Source organism: Eucyclogobius newberryi, unplaced genomic scaffold, assembly GCF_026437365.1.
Source record: "Eucyclogobius newberryi isolate DKJ021-1_F unplaced genomic scaffold, fEucNew1.0.hap1 SCAF_413, whole genome shotgun sequence".
Lineage (NCBI taxonomy): Eukaryota > Metazoa > Chordata > Actinopteri > Gobiiformes > Gobiidae > Eucyclogobius > Eucyclogobius newberryi.
The window spans coordinates 8,484-32,868 of NW_027316072.1; the positions used below are offsets into that span (position 1 = coordinate 8,484).

Below are 24,385 nucleotides of genomic sequence, written 5' to 3' on the forward strand. Positions count from 1 at the left end.
GTCACTCCTCCTGCTCCTGTTACTCCTCCTGCTCCTGTTACTCCTCCTGCTCCTGTCACTCCTCCTGCTCCTGTCACTCCTCCTGCTCCTGTTACTCCTGCTCCTGTTACTCCTCCTGCTCCTGTTACTCCTCCTGCTCCTGTTACTCCTCCTGCTCCTGTCACTCCTCCTGCTCCTGTCACTCCTCCTGCTCCTGTCACTCCTCCTGCTCCTGTCACTCCTCCTGCTCCTGTTACTCCTGCTCCTGTCACTCCTGCTCCTGTCACTCCTCCTGCTCCTGTCACTCCTCCTGCTCCTGTTACTCCTGCTCCTGTCACTCCTCCTGCTCCTGTCACTCCTCCTGCTCCTGTCACTCCTCCTGCTCCTGTCACTCCTCCTGCTCCTGTCACTCCTCCTTCTCCTGTCACTCCTCCTGCTCCTGTCACTCCTCCTGCTCCTGTCACTCCTCCTGCTCCTGTCACTCCTCCTGCTCCTGTCACTCCTCCTGCTCCTGTCACTCCTCCTGCTCCTGTTACTCCTCCTGCTCCTGTTACTCCTGCTCCTGTCACTCCTCCTGCTCCTGTCACTCCTCCTGCTCCTGTTACTCCTCCTGCTCCTGTTACTCCTCCTGCTCCTGTCACTCCTCCTGCTCCTGTCACTCCTCCTGCTCCTGTTACTCCTGCTCCTGTTACTCCTCCTGCTCCTGTTACTCCTCCTGCTCCTGTTACTCCTCCTGCTCCTGTCACTCCTCCTGCTCCTGTCACTCCTCCTGCTCCTGTCACTCCTCCTGCTCCTGTCACTCCTCCTGCTCCTGTTACTCCTGCTCCTGTCACTCCTCCTGCTCCTGTCACTCCTCCTGCTCCTGTTACTCCTCCTGCTCCTGTTACTCCTGCTCCTGTCACTCCTCCTGCTCCTGTCACCCCTCCTGCTCCTGTTACTCCTCCTGCTCCTGTCACTCCTCCTGCTCCTGTCACTCCTCCTGCTCCTGTCACTCCTCCTGCTCCTGTTACTCCTGCTCCTGTTACTCCTCCTGCTCCTGTTACTCCTCCTGCTCCTGTTACTCCTCCTGCTCCTGTCACTCCTCCTGCTCCTGTCACTCCTCCTGCTCCTGTCACTCCTCCTTCTCCTGTCACTCCTCCTGCTCCTGTCACTCCTCCTGCTCCTGTCACTCCTCCTGCTCCTGTCACTCCTCCTTCTCCTGTCACTCCTCCTGCTCCTGTCACTCCTCCTGCTCCTGTCACTCCTCCTGCTCCTGTCACTCCTCCTGCTCCTGTCACTCCTCCTGCTCCTGTCACTCCTCCTGCTCCTGTTACTCCTCCTGCTCCTGTTACTCCTGCTCCTGTCACTCCTCCTGCTCCTGTCACTCCTCCTGCTCCTGTCACTCCTCCTGCTCCTGTCACTCCTCCTGCTCCTGTCACTCCTGCTCCTGTTACTCCTGCTCCTGTCACTCCTCCTGCTCCTGTCACTCCTCCTGCTCCTGTCACTCCTCCTGCTCCTGTCACTCCTCCTTCTCCTGTCACTCCTCCTGCTCCTGTCACTCCTCCTGCTCCTGTCACTCCTCCTGCTCCTGTCACTCCTCCTGCTCCTGTCACTCCTCCTGCTCCTGTTACTCCTCCTGCTCCTGTTACTCCTCCTGCTCCTGTCACTCCTCCTGCTCCTGTCACTCCTCCTGCTCCTGTTACTCCTCCTGCTCCTGTTACTCCTCCTGCTCCTGTCACTCCTCCTGCTCCTGTCACTCCTCCTGCTCCTGTTACTCCTGCTCCTGTTACTCCTCCTGCTCCTGTTACTCCTCCTGCTCCTGTTACTCCTCCTGCTCCTGTCACTCCTCCTGCTCCTGTCACTCCTCCTGCTCCTGTCACTCCTCCTGCTCCTGTCACTCCTCCTGCTCCTGTTACTCCTGCTCCTGTCACTCCTCCTGCTCCTGTCACTCCTCCTGCTCCTGTCACTCCTCCTGCTCCTGTTACTCCTGCTCCTGTCACTCCTCCTGCTCCTGTCACTCCTCCTGCTCCTATCACTCCTCCTGCTCCTGTCACTCCTCCTGCTCCTGTCACTCCTCCTTCTCCTGTCACTCCTCCTGCTCCTGTCACTCCTCCTGCTCCTGTCACTCCTCCTGCTCCTGTCACTCCTCCTGCTCCTGTCACTCCTCCTGCTCCTGTCACTCCTCCTGCTCCTGTTACTCCTCCTGCTCCTGTTACTCCTGCTCCTGTCACTCCTCCTGCTCCTGTCACTCCTCCTGCTCCTGTTACTCCTCCTGCTCCTGTTACTCCTCCTGCTCCTGTCACTCCTCCTGCTCCTGTCACTCCTCCTGCTCCTGTTACTCCTGCTCCTGTTACTCCTCCTGCTCCTGTTACTCCTCCTGCTCCTGTTACTCCTCCTGCTCCTGTCACTCCTCCTGCTCCTGTCACTCCTCCTGCTCCTGTCACTCCTCCTGCTCCTGTCACTCCTCCTGCTCCTGTTACTCCTGCTCCTGTCACTCCTCCTGCTCCTGTCACTCCTCCTGCTCCTGTTACTCCTCCTGCTCCTGTTACTCCTGCTCCTGTCACTCCTCCTGCTCCTGTCACTCCTCCTGCTCCTGTTACTCCTCCTGCTCCTGTCACTCCTCCTGCTCCTGTCACTCCTCCTGCTCCTGTCACTCCTCCTGCTCCTGTCACTCCTCCTGCTCCTGTTACTCCTGCTCCTGTTACTCCTCCTGCTCCTGTTACTCCTCCTGCTCCTGTTACTCCTCCTGCTCCTGTCACTCCTCCTGCTCCTGTCACTCCTCCTGCTCCTGTCACTCCTCCTTCTCCTGTCACTCCTCCTGCTCCTGTCACTCCTCCTGCTCCTGTCACTCCTCCTGCTCCTGTCACTCCTCCTGCTCCTGTCACTCCTCCTGCTCCTGTTACTCCTCCTGCTCCTGTTACTCCTGCTCCTGTCACTCCTCCTGCTCCTGTCACTCCTCCTGCTCCTGTTACTCCTCCTGCTCCTGTTACTCCTCCTGCTCCTGTCACTCCTCCTGCTCCTGTCACTCCTCCTGCTCCTGTTACTCCTGCTCCTGTCACTCCTCCTGCTCCTGTCACTCCTCCTGCTCCTGTCACTCCTCCTGCTCCTGTTACTCCTCCTGCTCCTGTTACTCCTCCTGCTCCTGTTACTCCTCCTGCTCCTGTCACTCCTCCTGCTCCTGTCACTCCTCCTGCTCCTGTCACTCCTCCTGCTCCTGTCACTCCTCCTGCTCCTGTTACTCCTGCTCCTGTCACTCCTCCTGCTCCTGTCACTCCTCCTGCTCCTGTTACTCCTCCTGCTCCTGTTACTCCTGCTCCTGTCACTCCTCCTGCTCCTGTCACTCCTCCTGCTCCTGTCACTCCTCCTGCTCCTGTCACTCCTCCTGCTCCTGTCACTCCTCCTGCTCCTGTTACTCCTGCTCCTGTCACTCCTCCTGCTCCTGTTACTCCTCCTGCTCCTGTTACTCCTCCTGCTCCTGTCACTCCTCCTGCTCCTGTTACTCCTGCTCCTGTCACTCCTCCTGCTCCTGTCACTCCTCCTGCTCCTGTCACTCCTCCTGCTCCTGTTACTCCTGCTCCTGTCACTCCTCCTGCTCCTGTCACTCCTCCTGCTCCTGTTACTCCTCCTGCTCCTGTTACTCCTGCTCCTGTCACTCCTCCTGCTCCTGTCACTCCTCCTGCTCCTGTCACTCCTCCTGCTCCTGTCACTCCTCCTGCTCCTGTCACTCCTCCTGCTCCTGTTACTCCTGCTCCTGTCACTCCTCCTGCTCCTGTTACTCCTCCTGCTCCTGTTACTCCTCCTGCTCCTGTCACTCCTCCTGCTCCTGTTACTCCTGCTCCTGTCACTCCTCCTGCTCCTGTCACTCCTCCTGCTCCTGTCACTCCTCCTGCTCCTGTCACTCCTCCTTCTCCTGTCACTCCTCCTGCTCCTGTCACTCCTCCTGCTCCTGTCACTCCTCCTGCTCCTGTCACTCCTCCTGCTCCTGTCACTCCTCCTGCTCCTGTCACTCCTCCTGCTCCTGTTACTCCTCCTGCTCCTGTTACTCCTCCTGCTCCTGTCACTCCTCCTGCTCCTGTTACTCCTCCTGCTCCTGTTACTCCTCCTGCTCCTGTCACTCCTCCTGCTCCTGTTACTCCTGCTCCTGTTACTCCTCCTGCTCCTGTTACTCCTCCTGCTCCTGTTACTCCTCCTGCTCCTGTCACTCCTCCTGCTCCTGTCACTCCTCCTGCTCCTGTCACTCCTCCTGCTCCTGTCACTCCTCCTGCTCCTGTTACTCCTGCTCCTGTCACTCCTCCTGCTCCTGTCACTCCTCCTGCTCCTGTCACTCCTCCTGCTCCTGTTACTCCTGCTCCTGTCACTCCTCCTGCTCCTGTCACTCCTCCTGCTCCTATCACTCCTCCTGCTCCTGTCACTCCTCCTGCTCCTGTCACTCCTCCTTCTCCTGTCACTCCTCCTGCTCCTGTCACTCCTCCTGCTCCTGTCACTCCTCCTGCTCCTGTCACTCCTCCTGCTCCTGTCACTCCTCCTGCTCCTGTTACTCCTCCTGCTCCTGTTACTCCTGCTCCTGTTACTCCTCCTGCTCCTGTCACTCCTCCTGCTCCTGTTACTCCTCCTGCTCCTGTTACTCCTCCTGCTCCTGTCACTCCTCCTGCTCCTGTCACTCCTCCTGCTCCTGTTACTCCTGCTCCTGTTACTCCTCCTGCTCCTGTTACTCCTCCTGCTCCTGTTACTCCTCCTGCTCCTGTCACTCCTCCTGCTCCTGTCACTCCTCCTGCTCCTGTCACTCCTCCTGCTCCTGTCACTCCTCCTGCTCCTGTTACTCCTGCTCCTGTCACTCCTCCTGCTCCTGTCACTCCTCCTGCTCCTGTTACTCCTCCTGCTCCTGTTACTCCTGCTCCTGTCACTCCTCCTGCTCCTGTTACTCCTCCTGCTCCTGTCACTCCTCCTGCTCCTGTCACTCCTCCTGCTCCTGTCACTCCTCCTGCTCCTGTCACTCCTCCTGCTCCTGTTACTCCTGCTCCTGTTACTCCTCCTGCTCCTGTTACTCCTCCTGCTCCTGTTACTCCTCCTGCTCCTGTCACTCCTCCTGCTCCTGTCACTCCTCCTGCTCCTGTCACTCCTCCTTCTCCTGTCACTCCTCCTGCTCCTGTCACTCCTCCTGCTCCTGTCACTCCTCCTGCTCCTGTCACTCCTCCTGCTCCTGTCACTCCTCCTGCTCCTGTTACTCCTCCTGCTCCTGTTACTCCTGCTCCTGTCACTCCTCCTGCTCCTGTCACTCCTCCTGCTCCTGTTACTCCTCCTGCTCCTGTTACTCCTCCTGCTCCTGTCACTCCTCCTGCTCCTGTCACTCCTCCTGCTCCTGTTACTCCTCCTGCTCCTGTTACTCCTCCTGCTCCTGTTACTCCTCCTGCTCCTGTCACTCCTCCTGCTCCTGTCACTCCTCCTGCTCCTGTCACTCCTCCTGCTCCTGTCACTCCTCCTGCTCCTGTTACTCCTGCTCCTGTCACTCCTCCTGCTCCTGTCACTCCTCCTGCTCCTGTTACTCCTCCTGCTCCTGTTACTCCTGCTCCTGTCACTCCTCCTGCTCCTGTCACTCCTCCTGCTCCTGTCACTCCTCCTGCTCCTGTCACTCCTCCTGCTCCTGTCACTCCTCCTGCTCCTGTTACTCCTGCTCCTGTCACTCCTCCTGCTCCTGTCACTCCTCCTGCTCCTGTTACTCCTCCTGCTCCTGTTACTCCTGCTCCTGTCACTCCTCCTGCTCCTGTCACTCCTCCTGCTCCTGTTACTCCTCCTGCTCCTGTCACTCCTCCTGCTCCTGTCACTCCTCCTGCTCCTGTCACTCCTCCTGCTCCTGTCACTCCTCCTGCTCCTGTTACTCCTGCTCCTGTTACTCCTCCTGCTCCTGTTACTCCTCCTGCTCCTGTTACTCCTCCTGCTCCTGTCACTCCTCCTGCTCCTGTCACTCCTCCTGCTCCTGTCACTCCTCCTTCTCCTGTCACTCCTCCTGCTCCTGTCACTCCTCCTGCTCCTGTCACTCCTCCTGCTCCTGTCACTCCTCCTGCTCCTGTCACTCCTCCTGCTCCTGTTACTCCTCCTGCTCCTGTTACTCCTGCTCCTGTCACTCCTCCTGCTCCTGTCACTCCTCCTGCTCCTGTTACTCCTCCTGCTCCTGTTACTCCTCCTGCTCCTGTCACTCCTCCTGCTCCTGTCACTCCTCCTGCTCCTGTTACTCCTCCTGCTCCTGTTACTCCTCCTGCTCCTGTTACTCCTCCTGCTCCTGTCACTCCTCCTGCTCCTGTCACTCCTCCTGCTCCTGTCACTCCTCCTGCTCCTGTCACTCCTCCTGCTCCTGTTACTCCTGCTCCTGTCACTCCTCCTGCTCCTGTCACTCCTCCTGCTCCTGTTACTCCTCCTGCTCCTGTTACTCCTGCTCCTGTCACTCCTCCTGCTCCTGTCACTCCTCCTGCTCCTGTCACTCCTCCTGCTCCTGTCACTCCTCCTGCTCCTGTCACTCCTCCTGCTCCTGTCACTCCTCCTGCTCCTGTTACTCCTGCTCCTGTCACTCCTCCTGCTCCTGTTACTCCTCCTGCTCCTGTCACTCCTCCTGCTCCTGTCACTCCTCCTGCTCCTGTCACTCCTCCTGCTCCTGTCACTCCTCCTGCTCCTGTCACTCCTCCTGCTCCTGTTACTCCTGCTCCTGTCACTCCTCCTGCTCCTGTCACTCCTCCTGCTCCTGTTACTCCTCCTGCTCCTGTTACTCCTGCTCCTGTCACTCCTCCTGCTCCTGTCACTCCTCCTGCTCCTGTCACTCCTCCTGCTCCTGTCACTCCTCCTGCTCCTGTCACTCCTCCTGCTCCTGTCACTCCTCCTGCTCCTGTTACTCCTGCTCCTGTCACTCCTCCTGCTCCTGTTACTCCTCCTGCTTTCCATTTAGCCGTCACTGCCTCTGACACTGCTGGAGCTATGGTAACTATGGTAACTATGGTAACTCGTCCATCCGGACCGGCTCCTCCTCCTCGTGTCCGGCGGAGGTTTGTTAGCCATGCTAGCGTCATTAGCCTCGTTAGCTTGTGGTGCGGAGCGGTGGACCATCAAGCGCTCGTCTCTGGTCTTGTTCTTTGGGATGAAGTGCAGCAGGTGTGCCATGACAGGGAGTGACAGGGAGTGACAGGGAGTGACAGGAAGTGACAGGGAGTGACAGGAAGTGACAGGGAGTGACAGGAAGTGCCCAGGATGTTAGAGATATTTTTTTTTGTTTAGTTAAGAATTTATTTTTACGATTCGTTTTGGCCAAGTTTATTTATTTTATTTTTAAAGTTCAATCATTTTCTCCCGCTTGTTCCCTTTCGGGGTCACGGGTGACTGGAGCCAATCCCAGTGACTTTGGGCCTTAGGCGGGACACTCCCTGGACAGGGTCAACACAGAGACATAAACACAGAAAAACACACAGACTCTCACATTTAAACACATGTGATTGGACTGTGGGAGGAGCCGGGGAAGCCATGGTAACACGGGGAGAACATGCAGACTCCGCCCAGAGAGATCATGTGATGTTGGTCTGGTCCGGGAATCGAACCCATGACCTCCTTCTTGGGAGGCAAGAGCTCTAACTCACACCATTTAAAGTTATTTATGGTTAATTATCTTCATTTTGCATTTTGATTATGTCGTGTTGACATTATTTCTGCTAATTTAGTTCAGTTAATAAGTGATCGTTTTGGTTTGTCACATGAGGTCAAGGTGGGCGGGGCTCAGCCTGTGATTCCTTTAGTTTAAGTGAATTTATATTGTTTTCTGACTTTATTATTCACGGTCAAAGACTTTCAAGAGTCTGTGAGGTTCATCAGAAGTAAACGAATAAAACAGGTCAATCACTGGTGATTTATTACAAACATGAATTGGACACAAACAGAATCTTAGTGCAGTTTTATAAAAGTGCTGCTCTCACAACATCCACAGAAGAGCTTCAAAATCTATATATTATCAATAAACTGAGAGAAAAAAGGTCTAAACTACGTTTGAATCAGCTTCACTGCGCCCTCTGGTGGACACAGAGGGAACAACAAGACATCGTCATTAGACCTGCTTTAGTCCTGGTTTAGTCCTGGTTTATCCTGCTTTAGTCCTGCTTTAGTCCTGGTTTAGTCCTGGTTTAGTCCTGGTTTAGACCTGGTTTAGTCCTGGTTTATCCTGCTTTAGTCTTGGTTTATCCTGCTTTAGTCCTGGTTTAGACCTGGTTTATCCTGGTTTAGTCCTGGTTTATCCTGGTTTAGTCCTGGTTTAGACCTGGTTTAGTCCTGGTTTAGACCTGGTTTAGTCCTGCTTTAGTCCTGGTTTATCCTGGTTTAGTCCTGGTTTATCCTGCTTTAGTCCTGGTTTATCCTGCTTTATTCCTGGTTTATCCTGCTTTAGTCCTGGTTTATCCTGCTTTAGTCCTGGTTTATCCTGCTCTAGTCCTGGTTTAGACCTGGTTTAGTCCTGGTTTATCCTGGTTTAGTCCTGGTTTAGACCTGGTTTAGTCCTGGTTAAGTCCTGCTTTAGTCCTGGTTTAGTCCTGCTTTAGTCCTGGTTTATCCTGCTTTAGTCTTGGTTTATCCTGCTTTAGTCCTGGTTTAGTCCTGGTTTATACTGGTTTAGTCCTGGTTTAGACCTGGTTTAGTCCTGGTTTAGACCTGGTTTAGTCCTGCTTTAGTCCTGGTTTATCCTGCTTTAGTCCTGGTTTAGTCCTGGTTTATCCTGCTTTAGTCCTGGTTTATCCTGCTTTAGTCCTGGTTTAGACCTGGTTTAGTCCTGGTTTAGTCCTGCTTTAGTCCTGGTTTAGTCCTGCTTTAGTCCTGGTTTATCCTGGTTTAGTCCTGGTTAATCCTGGTTTAGTCCTGGTTTAGTCCTGGTTTATCCTGGTTTAGTCCTGGTTTATCCTGGTTTAGTCTTGGTTTATCCTGCTTTAGTCCTGGTTTAGACCTGGTTTATCCTGGTTTAGTCCTGGTTTATCCTGGTTTAGTCCTGGTTTAGACCTGGTTTAGTCCTGGTTTAGACCTGGTTTAGTCCTGCTTTAGTCCTGGTTTATCCTGGTTTAGTCCTGGTTTATCCTGCTTTAGTCCTGGTTTATCCTGCTTTATTCCTGGTTTATCCTGCTTTAGTCCTGGTTTATCCTGCTTTAGTCCTGGTTTATCCTGCTCTAGTCCTGGTTTAGTCCTGGTTTATCCTGGTTTAGTCCTGGTTTATCCTGCTTTAGTCCTGGTTTAGTCCTGGTTTATCCTGGTTTAGTCCTGGTTTATCCTGGTTTAGTCCTGGTTTAGACCTGGTTTAGTCCTGGTTTAGACCTGGTTTAGTCCTGCTTTAGTCCTGGTTTATCCTGGTTTAGTCCTGGTTTATCCTGGTTTAGTCCTGGTTTATCCTGCTTTAGTCCTGGTTTATCCTGCTTTAGTCCTGGTTTATCCTGCTTTAGTCCTGGTTTATCCTGCTTTAGTCCTGCTTTAGTCCTGGTTTATCCTGCTTTAGTCCTGGTTTATCCTGCTTTAGTCCTGGTTTATCCTGCTTTAGTCCTGGTTTATCCTGCTTTAGTCCTGGTTTATCCTGCTTTAGTCCTGCTTTAGTCCTGGTTTATCCTGCTTTAGTCCTGGTTTATCCTGCTTTAGTCCTGGTTTATCCTGCTTTAGTCCTGCTTTAGTCCTGGTTTATCCTGCTTTAGTCCTGGTTTATCCTGCTTTAGTCCTGGTTTATCCTGCTTTAGTCCTGCTTTAGTCCTGGTTTATCCTGCTTTAGTCCTGGTTTATCCTGCTTTAGTCCTGGTTTATCCTGCTTTAGTCCTGGTTTATCCTGCTTTAGTCCTGGTTTATCCTGCTTTAGTCCTGCTTTAGTCCTGGTTTATCCTGCTTTAGTCCTGGTTTATCCTGCTTTAGTCCTGGTTTATCCTGCTTTAGTCCTGGTTTATCCTGCTTTAGTCCTGCTTTAGTCCTGGTTTATCCTGCTTTAGTCCTGGTTTATCCTGCTTTAGTCCTGGTTTATCCTGCTTTAGTCCTGCTTTAGTCCTGGTTTATCCTGCTTTAGTCCTGGTTTATCCTGCTTTAGTCCTGGTTTATCCTGCTTTAGTCCTGGTTTATCCTGCTTTAGTCCTGCTTTAGTCCTGCTTTAGTCCTGGTTTATCCTGCTTTAGTCCTGCTTTAGACCTGGTTTATCCTGCTTTAGTCCTGCTTTAGTCCTGGTTTATCCTGCTTTAGTCCTGCTTTAGTCCTGGTTTATCCTGCTTTAGTCCTGGTTTATCCTGCTTTAGTCCTGGTTTATCCTGCTTTAGTCCTGCTTTAGTCCTGCTTTAGTCCTGGATTAGTCCTGCTTTAGTCCTGCTTTAGTCCTGGTTTAGTCCTGGTTTAGTACTGCTTTAGTCCTGCTTTAGTCCTGGTTTATCCTGCTTTAGTCCTGCTTTAGTCCTGGTTTAGTCCTGCTTTAGTCCTGGTTTATCCTGCTTTAGTCCTGGTTTATCCTGCTTTAGTCCTGCTTTAGTCCTGGTTTATCCTGCTTTAGTCCTGGTTTATCCTGCTTTAGTCCTGCTTTAGTCCTGCTTTAGTCCTGCTTTAGTCCTGGTTTATCCTGCTTTAGTCCTGCTTTAGTCCTGGTTTATCCTGCTTTAGTCCTGGTTTATCCTGCTTTAGTCCTGGTTTATCCTGCTTTAGTCCTGCTTTAGTCCTGCTTTAGTCCTGCTTTAGTCCTGCTTTAGTCCTGGTTTAGTCCTGGTTTAGTACTGCTTTAGTCCTGCTTTAGTCCTGGTTTATCCTGCTTTAGTCCTGCTTTAGTCCTGGTTTAGTCCTGCTTTAGTCCTGGTTTAGTCCTGGTTTAGTCCTGCTTTAGTCCTGCTTTAGTCCTGCTTTAGTCCTGCTTTAGTCCTGGTTTAGTCCTGCTTTAGTCCTGGTTTAGTCCTGGTTTAGTCCTGCTTTAGTCCTGCTTTAGTCCTGCTTTAGTCCTGCTTTAGTCCTGGTTTATCCTGCTTTAGTCCTGGTTTATCCTGCTTTAGTCCTGCTTCAGCACCATCAGGCCCAGTGGCAGCAGTAGAACCCTCAGCTCCTGTAAACAAACAGCTTTAGTTCAAGAATATTTATGGAAAGTTAAACTTTTCATCAAAGTGAGATTGACAAAGTTGTAAAAGTCTTTCATGTTGTGCAGCTCCACAGCGCCACCACCAGGTCAACACTGAACACCTTCTGATGGATTTACACACAAGGGATTTCAACTTTTAGCACAATTTTATGTTTCACGTGTTTTTAGAATCGTTTAACCCTATTGGTCCACACGAGGAGGTTTGACCCTATTGGTCCACACAAGGAGGTTTGACCCTATTGGTCCACACGAGGAGGTTTAACCCTATTGGTCCACACGAGGAGGTTTGACCCTATTGGTCCACAAAAGGAGGTTTGACCCTATTGGTCCACACGAGGAGGTTTGACCCTATTGGTCCACACGAGGAGGTTTGACCCTATTGGTCCACACGAGGAGGTTTGACCCTATTGGTCCACACGAGGAGGTTTGACCCTATTGGTCCACACGAGGAGGTTTGACCCTATTGGTCCACACAAGGAGGTTTGACCCTATTGGTCCACACGAGGAGGTTTGACCCTATTGGTCCACACGAGGAGGTTTGACCCTATTGGTCCACACGAGGAGGTTTGACCCTATTGGTCCACACGAGGAGGTTTGACCCTATTGGTCCACACGAGGAGGTTTGACCCTATTGGTCCACACGAGGAGGTTCATCTGGAGGATTGACAGCTGAAGTGTCCAATGAGAGCACAGAAACACGCCCAGCAGCTCCGTGTGGACCAATAGGGTCTGATTCATCATGAACACTCTGCTCTGTGAAGAGACGACTCACCGCACAGACAGGAAGTGATGCGGCTGCTCTGACTCCGCCCCTGGTTGTCGTTGCTGAGTGCGTTTCCGGGGGCGTTTCTGGAGATGTTCCCGGGGCAACAAACTCCTCCTCCTCGTCTCCGTCAGCGTTGGAATTTAGAAACTGCTCCAACTCATCGTTAGACGCATTACCTGAAGAAAGACCTGGTTTAGACCTGGTTTAGACCTGGTTTAGTCCTGGTTTAGACCTGGTTTAGTCCTGGTTTTGTCCTGGTTTAGACCTGGTTAAGTCCTGGTTTAGACCTGGTTTAGACCTGGTTTAGTCCTGGTTTAGACCTGGTTTAGTCCTGGTTTAGACCTGGTTTAGACCTGGTTTAGTCCTGGTTTAGACCTGGTTTAGTCCTGGTTTTGTCCTGGTTTAGACCTGGTTAAGTGCTGGTTTAGACCTGGTTTAGACCTGGTTTAGACCTGGTTTAGTCCTGGTTTATCCTGGTTTAGTCCTGGTTTAGACCTGGTTTAGTCCTGGTTTAGTCCTGGTTTAGACCTGGTTTAGTCCTGGTTTAGACCTGGTTTAGTCCTGGTTTAGACCTGGTTTAGACCTGGTTTAGACCTGGTTTAGACCTGGTTTAGTCCTGGTTTAGTCCTGGTTTAGTCCTGGTTTAGACCTGGTTTAGACCTGGTTTAGTCCTGGTTTAGACCTGGTTTAGACCTGGTTTAGTCCTGGTTTATCCTGGTTTAGTCCTGGTTTAGACCTGGTTTAGTCCTGGTTTAGTCCTGGTTTAGACCTGGTTTGGACCTGGTTTAGACCTGGTTTAGTCCTGGTTTAGACCTGGTTTAGTCCTGGTTTATTCTGGTTTAGTCCTGGTTTAGACCTGGTTTAGTCCTGGTTTATCCTGGTTTAGACCTGGTTTAGACCTGGTTTGGACCTGGTTTAGACCTGGTTTAGTCCTGGTTTAGTCCTGGTTTAGACCTGGTTTAGTCCTGGTTTAGACCTGGTTTAGACCTGGTTTAGTCCTGGTTTAGACCTGGTTTAGTCCTGGTTTAGTCCTGGTTTAGACCTGGTTAAGACCTGGTTTAGTCCTGGTTTAGTCCTGGTTTAGACCTGGTTTAGTCCTGGTTTAGTCCTGGTTTAGTCCTGGTTTAGACCTGGTTTAGACCTGGTTTAGTCCTGGTTTAGACCTGGTTTAGACTTGGTTTAGACCTGGTTTAGACCTGGTTTAGACCTGGTTTAGTCCTGGTTTAGTCCTGGTTTAGACCTGGTTTAGACCTGGTTTAGACCTGGTTTAGACCTGGTTTAGTCCTGGTTTAGACCTGGTTTAGTCCTGGTTTAGTCCTGGTTTAGTCCTGGTTTAGACCTGGTTTAGACCTGGTTTAGTCCTGGTTTAGTCCTGGTTTAGACCTGGTTTTGTCCTGGTTTAGACCTGGTTTAGACCTGGTTTAGTCCTGGTTTAGTCCTGGTTTAGACCTGGTTTAGACCTGGTTTAGTCCTGGTTTAGACCTGGTTTAGACCTGGTTTAGTCCTGGTTTAGACCTGGTTTAGACCTGGTTTAGACCTGGTTTAGTCCTGGTTTAGTCCTGGTTTAGACCTGGTTTAGACCTGGTTTAGTCCTGGTTTAGTCCTGGTTTAGACCTGGTTTAGACCTGGTTTAGACCTGGTTTAGTCCTGGTTTAGACCTGGTTTAGACCTGGTTTAGACCTGGTTTAGACCTGGTTTATACCTGGTTTAGACCTAGTTTAGACCTGGTTTAGACCTGGTTTAGACCTGGTTTAGTCCTGGTTTAGACCTGGTTTAGACCTGGTTTAGTCCTGTTTAGACCTGGTTTAGTCCTGGTTTAGACCTGGTTTAGACCTGGTTTAGACCTGGTTTAGACCTGGTTTAGTCCTGGTTTAGACCTGGTTTAGACCTGGTTTAGTCTTGGTTTAGACCTGGTTTAGTCCTGGTTTATCCTGGTTTAGTCCTGGTTTAGACCTGGTTTGGACCTGGTTTAGTCCTGGTTTAGACCTGGTTTAGACCTGGTTTAGACCTGGTTTAGTCCTGGTTTAGACCTGGTTTAGACCTGGTTTAGTCCTGGTTTAGACCTGGTTTAGACCTGGTTTAGTCCTGGTTTAGACCTGGTTTAGTCCTGGTTTAGACCTGGTTTAGTTCTGGTTTAGACCTGGTTTAGTCCTGGTTTAGACCTGGTTTAGTCCTGGTTTAGACCTGGTTTAGACCTGGTTTAGTCCTGGTTTAGACCTGGTTTAGACCTGGTTTAGACCTGGTTTAGACCTGGTTTAGTCCTGGTTTAGACCTGGTTTAGTCCTGGTTTAGACCTGGTTTGGACCTGGTTTAGTCCTGGTTTAGACCTGGTTTAGACCTGGTTTAGACCTGGTTTAGTCCTGGTTTAGACCTGGTTTAGACCTGGTTTAGACCTGGTTTAGTCCTGGTTTGGACCTGGTTTAGACCTGGTTTGGACCTGGTTTAGTCCTGGTTTAGACCTGGTTTAGTCCTGGTTTGGACCTGGTTTAGACCTGGTTTAGTCCTGGTTTAGACCTGGTTTAGTCCTGGTTTAGACCTGGTTTAGTCCTGGTTTAGACCTGGTTTAGACCTGGTTTAGTCCTGGTTTAGTCCTGGTTTAGACCTGGTTTAGACCTGGTTTAGTCCTGGTTTAGACCTGGTTTAGACCTGGTTTAGTCCTGTTTTAGTCCTGGTTTAGTCCTGGTTTAGACCTGGTTTAGACCTGGTTTAGTCCTGGTTTAGTCCTGGTTTAGACCTGGTTTAGACCTGGTTTAGACCTGGTTTAGTCCTGGTTTAGTCCTGGTTTAGACCTGGTTTAGACCTGGTTTAGTCCTGGTTTAGACCTGGTTTAGACCTGGTTTAGTCCTGTTTTAGTCCTGGTTTAGTCCTGGTTTAGACCTGGTTTAGACCTGGTTTAGTCCTGGTTTAGTCCTGGTTTAGACCTGGTTTAGACCTGGTTTAGACCTGGTTTAGTCCTGGTTTAGTCCTGGTTTAGACCTGGTTTAGACCTGGTTTAGACCTGGTTTGGACCTGGTTTGGACCTGGTTTAGACCTGGTTTAGTCCTGGTTTAGTCCTGGTTTAGTCCTGGTTTAGTCCTGGTTTAGACCTGGTTTAGTCCTGGTTTAGTCCTGGTTTGGACCTGGTTTAGACCTGGTTTAGTCCTGGTTTAGACCTGGTTTAGTCCTGGTTTAGTCCTGGTTTAGTCCTGGTTTAGTCCTGGTTTAGACCTGGTTTAGACCTGGTTTAGACCTGGTTTAGTCCTGGTTTAGACCTGGTTTAGACCTGGTTTAGTCCTGGTTTAGTCCTGGTTTAGTCCTGGTTTAGTCCTGGTTTAGACCTGGTTTAGACCTGGTTTAGACCTGGTTTAGTCCTGGTTTAGTCCTGGTTTAGACCTGGTTTAGACCTGGTTTAGACCTGGTTTAGTCCTGGTTTAGTCCTGGTTTAGTCCTGGTTTAGTCCTGGTTTAGACCTGGTTTAGTCCTGGTTTAGACCTGGTTTAGTCCTGGTTTAGACCTGGTTTAGACCTGGTTTAGTCCTGGTTTAGTCCTGGTTTAGACCTGGTTTAGACCTGGTTTAGACCTGGTTTAGTCCTGGTTTAGACCTGGTTTAGTCCTGGTTTAGTCCTGGTTTAGACCTGGTTTAGACCTGGTTTAGACCTGGTTTAGTCCTGGTTTAGACCTGGTTTAGTCCTGGTTTAGACCTGGTTTAGACCTGGTTTAGACCTGGTTTAGTCCTGGTTTAGACCTGGTTTAGACCTGGTTTGGACCTGGTTTAGTCCTGGTTTAGACCTGGTTTAGTCCTGGTTTAGTCCTGGTTTAGTCCTGGTTTAGACCTGGTTTAGTCCTGGTTTAGACCTGGTTTAGACCTGGTTTAGTCCTGGTTTAGTCCTGGTTTAGACCTGGTTTAGACCTGGTTTAGACCTGGTTTAGTCCTGGTTTAGACCTGGTTTAGTCCTGGTTTAGACCTGGTTTAGACCTGGTTTAGACCTGGTTTAGTCCTGGTTTAGACCTGGTTTAGACCTGGTTTTGTCCTGTTTTAGTCCTGGTTTAGTCCTGGTTTAGTCCTGGTTTAGACCTGGTTTAGACCTGGTTTAGTCCTGGTTTAGTCCTGGTTTAGACCTGGTTTAGACCTGGTTTAGACCTGGTTTAGTCCTGGTTTAGTCCTGGTTTAGACCTGGTTTAGACCTGGTTTAGACCTGGTTTGGACCTGGTTTGGACCTGGTTTGGACCTGGTTTAGACCTGGTTTAGTCCTGGTTTAGACCTGGTTTAGTCCTGGTTTAGTCCTGGTTTAGTCCTGGTTTAGACCTGGTTTAGACCTGGTTTAGTCCTGGTTTAGTCCTGGTTTGGACCTGGTTTGGACCTGGTTTGGACCTGGTTTAGACCTGGTTTAGTCCTGGTTTAGACCTGGTTTAGACCTGGTTTAGTCCTGGTTTAGACCTGGTTTAGTCCTGGTTTAGTCCTGGTTTAGTCCTGGTTTAGTCCTGGTTTAGACCTGGTTTAGACCTGGTTTAGACCTGGTTTAGACCTGGTTTAGACCTGGTTTAGTCCTGGTTTAGACCTGGTTTAGTCCTGGTTTAGACCTGGTTTAGACCTGGTTTAGTCCTGGTTTAGACCTGGTTTAGTCCTGGTTTTGTCCTGGTTTAGACCTGGTTTAGTCCTGGTTTAGACCTGGTTTAGACCTGGTTTAGACCTGGTTTAGTCCTGGTTTAGTCCTGGTTTAGACCTGGTTTAGACCTGGTTTAGTCCTGGTTTAGACCTGGTTTAGACCTGGTTTAGTCCTGGTTTAGTCCTGGTTTAGACCTGGTTTAGTCCTGGTTTAGTCCTGGTTTAGTCCTGGTTTAGACCTGGTTTAGACCTGGTTTAGACCTGGTTTAGACCTGGTTTAGTCCTGGTTTAGACCTGGTTTAGTCCTGGTTTAGACCTGGTTTAGTCCTGGTTTAGTCCTGGTTTAGTCCTGGTTTAGTCCTGGTTTAGTCCTGGTTTAGACCTGGTTTAGTCCTGGTTTAGACCTGGTTTAGACCTGGTTTAGTCCTGGTTTAGACCTGGTTTAGTCCTGGTTTAGTCCTGGTTTAGTCCTGGTTTAGTCCTGGTTTAGACCTGGTTTAGTCCTGGTTTAGACCTGGTTTAGTCCTGGTTTAGTCCTGGTTTAGACCTGGTTTAGTCCTGGTTTAGTCCTGGTTTAGACCTGGTTTAGTCCTGGTTTAGACCTGGTTTAGTCCTGGTTTAGTCCTGGTTTAGACCTGGTTTAGTCCTGGTTTAGACCTGGTTTAGACCTGGTTTAGTCCTGGTTTAGTCCTGGTTTAGACCTGGTTTAGTCCTGGTTTAGTCCTGGTTTAGACCTGGTTTAGTCCTGGTTTAGACCTGGTTTAGACCTGGTTTAGTCCTGGTTTAGTCCTGGTTTAGACCTGGTTTAGTCCTGGTTTAGACCTGGTTTAGACCTGGTTTAGTCCTGGTTTAGTCCTGGTTTAGACCTGGTTTAGTCCTGGTTTAGACCTGGTTTAGTCCTGGTTTAGTCCTGGTTTAGACCTGGTTTAGACCTGGTTTAGACCTGGTTTAGACCTGGTTTAGTCCTGGTTTAGTCCTGGTTTAGACCTGGTTTAGACCTGGTTTAGTCCTGGTTTAGACCTGGTTTAGTCCTGGTTTAGTCCTGGTTTAGACCTGGTTTAGTCCTGGTTTAGACCTGGTTTAGACCTGGTTTAGTCCTGGTTTAGTCCTGGTTTAGACCTGGTTTAGACCTGGTTTAGACCTGGTTTAGACCTGGTTTAGTCCTGGTTTAGACCTGGTTTAGACCTGGTTTAGTCCTGGTTTAGACCTGGTTTAGTCCTGGTTTAGACCTGGTTTAGACCTGGTTTAGTCCTGGTTTAGACCTGGTTTAGTCCTGGTTTAGTCCTGGTCTAGTCCTGGTTTAGACCTGGTTTAGTCCTGGTTTAGACCTGGTTTAGTCCTGGTTTAGACCTGGTTTAGTCCTGGTTTAGTCCTGGTCTAGTCCTGGTTTAGACCTGGTTTAGTCCTGGTTTAGACCTGGTTTAGTCCTGGTTTAGACCTGGTTTAGACCTGGTTTAGACCTGGTTTAGACCTGGTTTAGACCTGGTTTAGACCTGGTTTAGACCTGGTTTAGACCTGGTCTAGTCCTGGTTTAGACCTGGTTTAGTCCTGGTTTAGACCTGGTTTAGTCCTGGTTTAGTCCTGGTCTAGTCCTGGTTTAGACCTGGTTTAGTCCTGGTTTAGACCTGGTTTAGTCCTGGTTTAGACCTGGTTTAGACTTACTGTAGAAGCTGTAGATTAAAGTTGAATTATAATCATAATCTGGAGCTGCAGTGAAGCTCCGCCCACCACAGCCTGAAACACATAAAGAGTTTTTACAACATGAGGCGGAGCCTGAGGTCACATGGTCCAGAGCTTTACAGAGGCGGAGCCTGAGGTCACATGGTGCAGAGCTTTACAGAGGCGGAGCCTGAGGTCACATGGTGCAGAGCTTTTCAGAGGCGGAGCCTGAGGTCACATGGTCCAGAGCTTTACAGAGGCGGAGCCTGAGGTCACATGGTCCAGAGCTTTACAGAGGCGGAGCCTGAGGTCACATGGTCCAGAGCTTTACAGAGGCGGAGCCTGAGGTCACATGGTCCAGAGCTTTACAGAGGCGGAGCCTGAGGTCACATGGTGCAGAGCTTTTCAGAGGCGGAGCCTGAGGTCACATGGTCCAGAGCTTTACAGAGGCGGAGCCTGAGGTCACATGGTCCAGAGCTTTACAGAGGCGGAGCCTGAGGTCACATGGTCCAGAGCTTTACAGAGGCGGAGCCTGAGGTCACATGGTGCAGAGCTTTACAGAGGCGGAGCCTGAGGTCACATGGTCCAGAGTAATATCCGGTGAACACTTCATAATTACACTTTAATTTAAACGGAAAACTGGAAACAGATGGAGCAGCTCCAGAAGGAGGAAATGCCTAATTTGTAATACGAGGTCCCTGGCATGAGGTCCCTGACATGAGGTCCCTGACATGAGGTCCCTGACATGAGGTCCCTGGCATGAGGTCCCTGGCATGAGGTCCCTGGCATGAGGTCCCTGACATGAGGTCCCTGACATGAGGTCCCTGGCATGAGGTCCCTGACATGAGGTCCCTGACATGAGGTCCCTGGCATGAGGTCCCATACATGAGGTCCCTGGCATGAGGTCCCTGACATGAGGTCCCTGACATGAGGTCCCTGACATGAGGTCCCTGGCATGAGGTCCCTGGCATGAGGTCCCTGGCATGAGGTCCCTGACATGAGGTCCCTGACATGAGGTCCCTGGCATGAGGTCCCTGGCATGAGGTCCCTGACATGAGGTCCCTGACATGAGGTACCTGGCATGAGGTCCCTGACATGAGGTCCCTGGCATGAGGTCCCTGGCATGAGGTCCCTGGCATGAGGTCCCATACATGAGGTCCCATACATGAGGTCCCTGACATGAGGTCCCTGGCATGAGGTCCCTGACATGAGGTCCCTGGCATGAGGTCCCTGGCATGAGGTCCCTGGCATGAGGTCCCTGGCATGAGGTCCCTGACATGAGGTCCCTGGCATGAGGTCCCTGGCATGAGGTCCCTGGCATGAGGTCCCTGACATGAGGTCCCTGGCATGAGGTCCCTGGCATGAGGTCCCTGGCATGAGGTCCCTGACATGAGGTCCCTGACATGAGGTCCCTGGCATGAGGTCCCTGGCATGAGGTCCCTGGCATGAGGTCCCTGGCATGAGGTCCCTGGCATGAGGTCCCTGGCATGAGGTCCCTGGCATGAGGTCCCTGACATGAGGGAAGCGGCTGAATTGAGTGTGTTTTCATCATTTCAGTGACAAAGATTTCGATCGAGTGAAACCTGGCCTGAGAAGAAAGTGGTACACGCTCTGCTTTAGAAACGCTGAGGATCAACGTGAACGGAAAAAGAGCCAAATTCACTTCAGCAGAAGAAGCTGTGGGACATTTATTTTCTTTATTTCAATGAAAGGACCTGGACTGGAGACATGCGAGTGTGTGGCCCAGTGTGGGCCAGTGTGGCCCAGTGTGGGCCAGTGTGGCCCAGTGTGTTTGTAAATGCTCAGGTGAAAAGTTGAACCGTACCGGAGGGCCTTTTTTACCTCATATTGTTTTCCCTCTGATCTCTCTGTGGATCAGTCTGTGGGCTCTTTGCACTTTTTTGGGCATGAGCTCTTAAGTCTGCATTTTGTTTGTTCTATTATGTTTGGTTGTCGTGGTTCCTATGTTTGTGTGTTGTGTTCGACCAGAACAAGGGGACGGCATCTGAAAAGTTATGAATAGCATCTTTTAATGTTTGACATATTGAGTCCAATTAAATGGTCAAAGACATTGACAAAAAAAAAGTATATATACTCACAAGAAACCAATTTAAACGACGCTCTCACTTTCTATACTGAAGTTGTGGATCCAATGCAAACCACTCGTACTGAGAGTCATGTGGTGCCTGAGGTTCCTGTACAGGTCTTATACTGAGAGTCATGTGGTGCCTGAGGTTCCTGTACAGGTCTTATACTGAGAGTCATGTGGTGCCGGGGGTTCCTGTACAGGTCTTATACTGAGAGTCATGTGGTGCCTGAGGTTCCTGTACAGGTCTTATACTGAGAGTCATGTGGTGCCTGAGGTTCCTGTACAGGTCTTATACTGAGAGTCATGTGGTGCCTGAGGTTCCTGTACAGGTCTTATACTGAGAGTCATGTGGTGCCTGAGGTTCCTGTACAGGTCTTATACTGAGAGTCATGTGGTGCCTGAGGTTCCTGTACAGGTCTTATACTGAGGGTCATGTGGTGCCTGAGGTTCCTGTACAGGTCTTATACTGAGAGTCATGTGGTGCCTGAGGTTCCTGTACAGGTCTTATACTGAGAGTCATGTGGTGCCTGAGGTTCCTGTGCAGGTCTTATACTGAGAGTCATGTGGTGCCTGAGGTTCCTGTACAGGTCTTATACTGAGAGTCATGTGGTGCCTGAGGTTCCTGTACAGGTCTTATACTGAGAGTCATGTGGTGCCTGAGGTTCCTGTACAGGTCTTATACTGAGGGTCATGTGGTGCCTGAGGTTCCTGTACAGGTCTTATACTGAGAGTCATGTGGTGCCTGAGGTTCCTGTACAGGTCTTATACTGAGAGTCATGTGGTGCCTGAGGTTCCTGTACAGTTCTTACTGCAGATGACAGACGCTTGAGTCATGAGGAGGAAGTGAAGAATCCTTGGGTCAAATCTGTTCTTACGACATGGAAGGAGCTGATCAGAACAAACTAAACACAGATGTTACAAACTTAAAGTGGTAAAGTTTTATGACCAAAGGTTTTGTACAAATAGAACTGAGACTTAAGGTTCTGGAGGACAAAAGGTCTGATGGTTTTTCACAGGTTCAGAGTTCTTCCTGAAGCAGAGAAGCCCCGCCCTGTTTGTCTGCTCGTCCGAGGAGAAGGAGAGAGACTGTTCTATGAGACTTTAAGAAGGTGAAACGCTTTGAAAAGTCCAGATTCATGATACGGGACCTTTAACTTGAAAATGGACCAGAAAGACTCTTATTTTAAGTCTATTGTGCCGTGATTTTGTTCGTATTTGTGTTTTTTTCTTTGGTCATTTTGTGTTTTGTTCTGTTTTTTGAAATAAAAATTGAAAGAAAAGAAATGCAGTCGATTTTTGAAAGTCAGTGTTTCATGAGATGTTTCGCACTGAAGCTTTAAAGTGTGAGACACGCCGGGGTCACATGGTCACACCCACAGAGGAGCAGGGGCTGATGGGAAATGTGTGGGTGTCTCGCTCTGATGACATCATCACTTCCTCTTCAAACTCAATCTAATAAAACAAACAATGTCCAATCAGAGCGCAGGAAATTAAACCCTCACAGCTGTCAATCAAAGAGGCCTGAGGGGCGGGCTTAGGCTCAAACCATTTGAAGGAGATGGACCAATCATGTTCAAGAGTGGGCGGAGCCAGAGTGTCATGTCATCAACAAGTAAACGACTTAAACAGACGAATATTAATGAGCAACATTTAAACTAAAATCACTTTTGTGAAGATTTTTTGTCCAAATTTTGGAACATACGAGAGGCCACACCCCTCCACTCGTGTACTCCCTCCACTCGTGTACTCCCTCCACTCGTGTACTCCCTCCACTCGTGTACTCCCTCCACTCGTGCGCTCCCTCCACTCGTGCCCTCCTCCACTCGTGTGCTCCCTCCACTCGTGTACTCCCTCCACTCGTGCGCTCCCTCCACTCGTGCGCTCCCTCCACTCGTGCGTTCCCTCCACTCGTGCCCTCCCTCCACTCGTGCGTTCCCTCCACTCGTGCCCTCCCTCCGCTCGTGTGCTCCCTCCACTCGTGCGTTCCCTCCACTCGTGCCCTCCCTCCACTCGTGCCATCCTCCACTCGTGCGCTCCCTCCACTCGTGCCCTCCCTCCACTCGTGCGCTCCCTCCACTCGTGCCCTCCTCCACTCGTGCGCTCCCTCCACTCGTGCGCTCCCTCCACTCGTGCGCTCCCTCCACTCGTGCGCTCCCTCCACTCGTGCGTTCCCTCCACTCGTGCGCTCCCTCCACTCGTGCGCTCCCTCCACTCGTGCCCTCCTCCACTCGTGCGCTCCCTCCACTCGTGCGTTCCCTCCACTCGTGCGTTCCCTCCACTCGTGCGCTCCCTCCACTCGTGCGCTCCCGCCACTCGTGCCCTCCCTCCACTCGTGCCCTCCTCCACTCGTGCGCTCCCTCCACTCGTGCCCTCCTCCACTCGTGCGCTCCCTCCACTCGTGCCCTCCTCCACTCGTGCGCTCCCTCCGCTCGTGCGCTCCCTCCGCTCGTGCGTTCCCTCCGCTCGTGCGCTCCCTCCACTCGTGCCCTCCTCCACTCGTGCGCTCCCTCCACTCATGCGCTCCCTCCGCTCGTGCCCTCCCTCCGCTCGTGCGTTCCCTCCGCTCGTGCGCCCTCCACTCGTGCGCTCCCTCCACTCGTGCGCTCCCTCCACTCGTGCGCTCCCTCCACTCGTGCGCTCCCTCCACTCGTGCCCTCCTCCACTCGTGCGCTCCCTCCGCTCGTGCGCTCCCTCCGCTCGTGCGCTCCCTCCGCTCGTGCCCTCCCTCCACTCGTGCGCTCCCTCCACTCGTGCCCTCCTCCACTCGTGCGCTCCCTCCACTCGTGCCCTCCTCCACTCGTGCGCTCCCTCCACTCGTGCCCTCCTCCACTCGTGCGCTCCCTCCGCTCGTGCGCTCCCTCCGCTCGTGCGTTCCCTCCGCTCGTGCGCTCCCTCCGCTCGTGCGCTCCCTCCACTCGTGCGCTCCCTCCACTCGTGCGCTCCCTCCACTCGTGCCCTCCTCCACTCGTGCGCTCCCTCCGCTCGTGCGCTCCCTCCGCTCCCTCCGCTCGTGCGTTCCCTCCGCTCGTGCGCCCTCCACTCGTGCCCTCCTCCACTCGTGCGCTCCCTCCACTCGTGGGCTCCCTCCACTCGTGCCCTCCTCCACTCGTGCGCTCCCTCCACTCGTGCCCTCCTCCACTCGTGCGCTCCCTCCACTCGTGCCCTCCTCCACTCGTGCGCTCCCTCCACTCGTGCCCTCCTCCACTCGTGCGCTCCCTCCACTCGTGCGCTCCCTCCACTCGTGCCCTCCTCCACTCGTGCCCTCCTCCACTCGTGCGCTCCCTCCACTCGTGCCCTCCTCCACTCGTGCGCTCCCTCCGCTCGTGCGTTCCCTCCGCTCGTGCGCTCCCTCCACTCGTGCGCTCCCTCCACTCGTGCGCTCCCTCCACTCGTGCCCTCCTCCACTCGTGCGCTCCCTCCACTCGTGCGCTCCCTCCACTCGTGCGCTCCCTCCACTCGTGCGCTCCCTCCACTCGTGCCCTCCCTCCACTCGTGCGCTCCCTCCACTCGTGCCCTCCTCCACTCGTGCCCTCCCTCCACTCGTGCGCTCCCTCCACTCGTGCCCTCCCTCCACTCGTGCGCTCCCTCCACTCGTGCCCTCCTCCACTCGTGCGCTCCCTCCACTCGTGCGCTCCCTCCACTCGTGCGCTCCCTCCACTCGTGCGTTCCCTCCACTCGTGCGCTCCCTCCACTCGTGCGCTCCCTCCACTCGTGCCCTCCTCCACTCGTGCGCTCCCTCCACTCGTGCGTTCCCTCCACTCGTGCGCTCCCGCCACTCGTGCCCTCCCTCCACTCGTGCCCTCCTCCACTCGTGCGCTCCCTCCACTCGTGCCCTCCTCCACTCGTGCGCTCCCTCCGCTCGTGCGCTCCCTCCGCTCGTGCGTTCCCTCCGCTCGTGCGCCCTCCACTCGTGCCCTCCTCCACTCGTGCGCTCCCTCCACTCGTGCGCTCCCTCCACTCGTGCGCTCCCTCCACTCGTGCGCTCCCTCCACTCGTGCCCTCCTCCACTCGTGCGCTCCCTCCACTCGTGCCCTCCTCCACTCGTGCGCTCCCTCCACTCGTGCCCTCCTCCACTCGTGCGCTCCCTCCACTCGTGCGCTCCCTCCACTTGTGCGCTCCCTCCACTCGTGCGCTCCCTCCACTCGTGCCCTCCTCCACTCGTGCGCTCCCTCCACTCATGCGCTCCCTCCGCTCGTGCCCTCCCTCCGCTCGTGCGTTCCCTCCGCTCGTGCGCCC

At 52.3% G+C, this 24,385-nt stretch overlaps 1 long non-coding RNA gene across 1 annotated transcript in view; it reads right to left on the reverse strand.

Moving 5' to 3' along the window:
* Window positions 1–10,937: 10,937 nt before the first annotated feature.
* The window catches only part of LOC140379543 (uncharacterized), a 28,507-nt gene continuing 15,059 nt past the window's right edge, over window positions 10,938–24,385 (reverse strand). Inside the window, exons 2-4 of the long non-coding RNA XR_011930540.1 lie at window positions 18,064–18,135; window positions 11,823–11,992; window positions 10,938–11,017 (exon numbers count right to left, since the gene is read on the reverse strand). This is a non-coding gene — a long non-coding RNA (uncharacterized lncRNA). The remainder of the gene's footprint in view (window positions 11,018–11,822; window positions 11,993–18,063; window positions 18,136–24,385) is intronic.